Source organism: Aplidium turbinatum, chromosome 11 (assembly GCF_918807975.1).
Source record: "Aplidium turbinatum chromosome 11, kaAplTurb1.1, whole genome shotgun sequence".
Classification (NCBI taxonomy): Eukaryota; Metazoa; Chordata; class Ascidiacea; order Aplousobranchia; family Polyclinidae; genus Aplidium; species Aplidium turbinatum.
Genome location: NC_137482.1, coordinates 7758270 through 7764380, shown reverse-complemented (window position 1 = coordinate 7764380; position 6111 = coordinate 7758270). Strand labels below are relative to the sequence as shown.

At 36.2% G+C, this 6111-nt stretch overlaps 1 protein-coding gene across 1 annotated transcript in view; it reads left to right on the top strand.

Moving 5' to 3' along the window:
* Window positions 1-6111, top strand: part of LOC145779452 (START domain-containing protein 10-like) — a 125719-nt gene that overhangs the window by 28987 nt on the left and 90621 nt on the right. The window lies entirely within an intron of this gene.

Genomic DNA, 6111 nt, shown 5'->3' with positions numbered 1-6111 from the left:
ACTCGAACTCAATCAATTTAAAGAAAAAAGTCGAAAAGAAACTTTAGCTAAGGAGCATTACGAAAAACGGCTGAACATCTTAATCCACGGAATCGAAGGAGATAAAGACGAAAAGAAACACCAAACAACAGAAATCGTCAAACAACTTTTAGAAAACACCCTTGATTGTAATAATGTTGAACTGCTGGACTGCCACAGACTGGGCTCTAAACAAACTTCAAGTAAGTCTAACCAACGACCAATCATATTCAAAATTTCTAGTTTGTTGGTAAAAGATAAAATCTTTAAGTCACTAAAAGTTCTCAAGAGTTATAATCAACGACAGAACTGTAAAATATTCTTCACTGACCATCTTCCGAAACAAATATACTTAAAAAAAAAGAAATTGCTCCCACGATTAAAGGAAGCTAAAGAAAATAATGAAAGCTTCAAGTGGGTTACCTCGCCCGGTGATATAAATCTTTATATTAACGGTAAGCTTGTTGATGTTTAGTGTACCTAAGATTTGTGTTTAGTGTATAAGATATGCAACATTCACTCAATTGCATCCCATAGCAAAATCAGTTTGTGAAACTAAGCAAGTGTGTTTCGCCTTGGTTTTGAGAACCCTTCCGGCGCTGCAAGCACTGATTGTTTCCTTCGGTGCCGTAGGCATTGTTGGATTCCTTCGATGCTCCGGGCACTAGTTTTCTTTCGGTGTTTGTGGGCACTGGTTGATTCTGTCTTGCTTTAAGTGTAGAAGCAATGGAAATCATTGACATCATGTTTGTAAAAGAGTTTCCTTTGAATACTCCGGACATTTCATTCAACGGCCTAGTTTTGTAGACACGAATGTGTACTATACTTCTTTATGTTCCATTACCCTGGCATGAATAGCCTATGCATACTTGCCTGCGAACTGTAATTAACTTCTGCTCTCTCTGTGTTGATTTTTGTTAATAGTAACATTTAATTTTTTACAAAACCTTCGAAATCAAATTTTCTTTGTTTTTCAACATAAAACAGTAATAAAAAGCGTAATAATATATTTTTTAGAAATATTTATTTAAACATTTGCCCAAAGGTAGCAAAATCCGGACATTTCTTCAAAATGTGACAAATCAGGCTGTATCTTTAGGTAGCCATGGTTTATGTTATAATTCAAAAATTTCAATTTTGAAGCTATTTTTGGGAAAGTAGAATAAAAACCAACTTTCTGACGTCTTTTCATCTCAAACACTTTATTTCAATGAATTTGTTGGGTAAAAGTTTAATTTCTATACGCACAATACACATGGCTATTATCTTGTAAAATATTTTGGCACTATGCTTTTCATAGCTCCCGTTACTAGCGATTAATTAGCACGGGCCTAAAATAGCCCGTGACGTGCTTTAAGCGTGCGCAAACAGCTCGTAGCCTAATAAGATAGGGTTAAGTTAAGCCGAAAACGTTCAACTGTTAAAAATATTTGCAAATATGTAAAATATATTGTTATAGGCTAATGCTCAGCCCTGTTGTATTGTTGTGTCTTATTCATATCAACCTGTAAGCAAAAGGTATAGATGAGAAACATACAAAAACTTCATTTTTGGTGGCGGGTTTGGGGGGGGGCTTGATCCCCCTTAGCCCCATGCTGGGTGCGCTACAGGTCGGACGGTAGCTGGCTGTGTCCAATTTGGTTTTTTCTGGTTGAGCAAAGCAATGACCTTTAGCCTACCATTTTCCAGAATTCCGGATACTTTCTCGTGTAGATGACATTTGTCAAGGCTTGAGCTAACCATTGCAGGGCTTGCTTGCCAAGATGCTTTAGCCTTTAGCATTTCAGGAAATATGCCATCTCATCTAGTCCAGCGGCTTTGCTCGATTTGATACTTTTAACTGTTACTTGCAGCTTTCTGTTGTGATTGCATGAGTAAGATTGTCGTTGTTTTCTTCATATTCATTTTTCTAATGATAAATTTTCTGTATTTTCCTGAGAAGTTTAAACTATACAAAAAAGTAAAACAATACAACATTTTGACTCAATCAAGCAAGCTTATTTCATTGTGGAGGCAAAACAAATATTTAAATGGTGGAGGAGCTTGCTCCTCAAAAATTGACTTAGCCTATAACTTATTGTTCTATCTAGAACAGGGGTGACGAATCTTTTTGCGGTCACGGGCCACTTTGTCAATTACACATGAGTTATCGGGCCACACAACTTTTTAATCGTAACCCATAGCCTACTATGAAATCGTTTAGAAGTGACTCAAGATAGTATTCATGAAAAGTAACAAACGGCAGATGAAACTTGAAAGTATAATAAAACCACACAGTTGAACTTGCCTTACGCAGAATCGAAACATACAACAGTAAAAAATAAAAACAAATCAACTTGAGCAAAAAGGATAGAGCAACAGTAGGCTACTTGCACTGATAATGAAGACAGTTTAATTTTTGAAGCGTTTGCTTTCATATGAGTATGATTTCTTCTTTTTTGGCTCTATCCTTTTTGCTCAAGTTGACTAAATGTTTCGACCATTATGCTCCGAAACAACAAATCAGTTAATGAAATTTCTTTTTCAAAACACAAACAAAAGCCCATGCAAATCATAGGCCTACAGCTGAAGCTATCTAATGCAGCATTGAAGCATAAAATATTAAAAAATAACATTGAAGCAGGCCCGCAACCAGCAAATATTTTCGGGGGGGGCATTTAATTTTTATCAAAGAACAAACATTAAAATGATGCATTGTGACATTTTTATGTTAATGTCCACGCCGATTGATAAGGGACAAGAGTGTGTGACACCAGTGGCGTTGCCACAAACAAAAATTGGGGGGGCCAAATATTTGATGAATTGAAGAGAACAACAAAGTGTTTGATTTAAAACATTGCCACCTGATGTGCAGTGATGTATCCTGGTGGGGCAAGGGAAGCAATAAAGCTGGTGGGAGTTTAGAGCGTGCCAAAGGCACGCGTATTCTAGGGGGTCCGGGGGCATACTCCCCCGGACAAATTTTGCAGAAATTACACTCAAATAATGGATTATAACGCTTTCTGGAAACACTTTCAGGGTAATATTTGTATCAAATTTATTAGCAGATAAACAGCTATTAATTTATTAAAGGTAGCTATTACACACGAACGGGCAAAAACTGCGGCTAAAATTAGAGAACACAAAAAACTCAGGCTACTCTGTTGGGTTTTTGTGTAGCTAAGCGATTCTGAAATTGCTTCAACAGATCAGTTAAAAGAAGCGTAAATCGCGTAAATTTTGCGCGATTTACGATTTGCAAAATTTATTAGTGTCTTTCTGTGTGCCTAAAACAAGTCCTGGGGGGTGTTAATAGCCAGATGTCTTGAAAAACGATATAAATTTCTACAAATTATATTATATTTTCAACAAAGGGTTCAACAGCCATGGCCCTTTTCGCCCCCCCCCCCCCCGGTTACGCCTATGTGTGACACTACCATGTTACGGTTCAATGGTCATAACTTATGTCAATCACGTTTTTGTTTAGTACAGCATTAAAGGAAACTAGCCTTTGTAACCTTTTCTCATTTAGCTATGACTACCCGAGGAAGAAAATTACGATATTACAGTAATGTGTTCAGTCGATTACAAATAAAACACAACATCTGTAGGCTACGAACTGCATTGGCACGACTGGAGTCATAAATTAATCAATAACATATATTTACATCAACATAAACAAACAGATACATATGAATAAACTCAACACGATAATTACAAATTACAATCCTGAAACATTTTGTTGGCTCAACAAGCTTTTATGTTTGTAGGCCCAAAGAAGTTGATTTTGCAAATGCAAAATGACATTTTAATTTAGAGCATAATGTCTAACTTTCTATTTGATTTGGCAAGGTCGTTTAACACCAATTCCGCGCTTGGAATTTGAGTGACAGATAATGAGGATGCCAGCCTAGTTTATCGAACAAAATCGTTAGCATGGCTTCCAACCAGCGTAGCCTACTTTCGGTTTCGATAGTATGGCTTTACGTGTACGACGTACGTCTATTCATAGTACATTTCATACTGCATAGAACGCTTAAAGTTTTTTCAAAAAATTTCGGGGGGGGCAAATGCCCCCAATGCCCCCCCCTGGTTGCGGGCCTGCATTGAAGCATTGAATTTTATTGCTTAGTGAGATTTTTGGAAAGTTTTTTACAAGGTGAAGTTGGTGAATAGTGTTTTCACAACTTTACCTTATCCTAACTTTCCTATTTTCTAACTTTAAACCCTGAAAGTTAGTGTTTAGGGCAAGAAAATGGCAAAGGAAAGGTGTATCAGTGAAGGCATAAAACAGCTTTGAGATGTCTTTTGTCTTTAATCCATGAGCGATTGTCAAATTGTTTTGAGAGTCGCACAAAATTCTTTGACGGGGCCGCAGGTTCGTCACCTCTGATCTAGAAATTCAATTCAATTTAATTTTTTGCTGCTGGCACAAACATGTAGCCTACAGAACGGCAAAGTAAACATACGACTTTAACACCAACAAAAGGGAAAGATGGCAAAGCCCAAAAGTTTAAAATATAGCCTGCATCGATAAAACAGTGTTACCAATATCTTAAAATTGCACAGTCACCAAACCTAGAGGCAAGATAGAAAAAAAAAATTTTTTTGTGAGATAGTCCTACTATTAGGCTACAATTAACACTTGCAAGTGCAAGGGCGATTAAACTTTATAACACAAAGAAAAATTTCAAAAGATGACAAGTTTCCTGAACTTTCGCTTTGCGAGTCTTCCAAAGCATTTAAAAAAATTGATGCTATAAAACAGGGGTTCCCAACCTTTTTTGCTGTTCGTACCCCTTTGTCAGGTCAAAGCATTCTTCGTACCCCCAAAAAAATCTAATTAAATTTTTCAGGTATATATTGCTAAATTAAATTTCTTTTATAGATCAATTAAACTTTAAACCGATATTTCACACAAAATGCAAAAATTACCAAAAGAAATTAAATGTCAGTTATTTTGTTTGTCACTTCTCAGTGAGATATTTGTTGCTGCTTCATTGATAAAATTCGCTCAAACGATGGTTCGATTTTACTCAAGCCAACACGCAAATCATCTTCCAGTTGCAGACGATTTCTGTACTTATTTTTAATATACATCATGGTCGAAAAGCCACTTTCACAGTAGCCTAATAAGTTGTTAGGAGAATTAGCACTGTCATGGCTTCCATAACAAGACTTGGGAAGGCTTCATAGCAATACACCAAAAATCTTCCAACTTTGATTTGTGAAATAGCAGTTTCAATTTTTGGCAGCTTTTCATTTAGATGATGTTCTCCTTCAAATTATCTTCATCCGACATTTTTGTTAAATCAAAAAGAAATGGATTTATAATCCAATGCTGAAAATAATTCAATTCACCAGCAAAAAAGTAACCGTCGAAAGAATCAACCAGCATCTTTAAATTGGAAATAATGTCATTTTTGACATTTTGCAGCAAAGAGTTATTTGCAATTTGATCGAGACAAGGAAAATTAGCAAGGTTTCCATTTTCATTTTCAGTAGCAGCAAGTAAAAAAACACATTGCTATGAGACAATGAGGCTTCTTTGTTCTTAGCCCACTAAATAACAAGAATTATTTGTAGATAATTTGTTTCTTTCAAAGCAAAAACCGTAATGGCATATAATATCATTTACAATTCCAAAATAAAATGTGCTGTGAAATATGTTTGAAAATTTGCTCTGTGGCCCAAGGATCTTCGTACCCCTTGATGTTTAATCTCGTACCCCCAAGGGGTGCAAGTACCCACGGTTGGGAACCCCTGCTATAAAAGATTCAGATACGAAAGCGTACAACATGTGAGTTATTTGGATCATCTTCTCGAACTGACTATCATTAGCTAATAGTTGACTGTGTAGGCCTTCCCGACATTCGCCACACCGATGTTTCCTTCAGAATAACAAATGCAGTTGAAGGCTTATGGACAGCGTATAGAATTTTGTTTTTCTATCATAGGCTAATTTATTTTCTTATTTGTATGACTAAGGGAAGCCACTGAAGTGCGGCTTGAAATGCTAGTGCACAAGTTTTAGACTTTGCCTACTTAAATTTTTATTTACAAAAAAATGTTTTTCTTTTGCTGATTAGTTGCAGCGAAAAGCCGCTTTTTTCG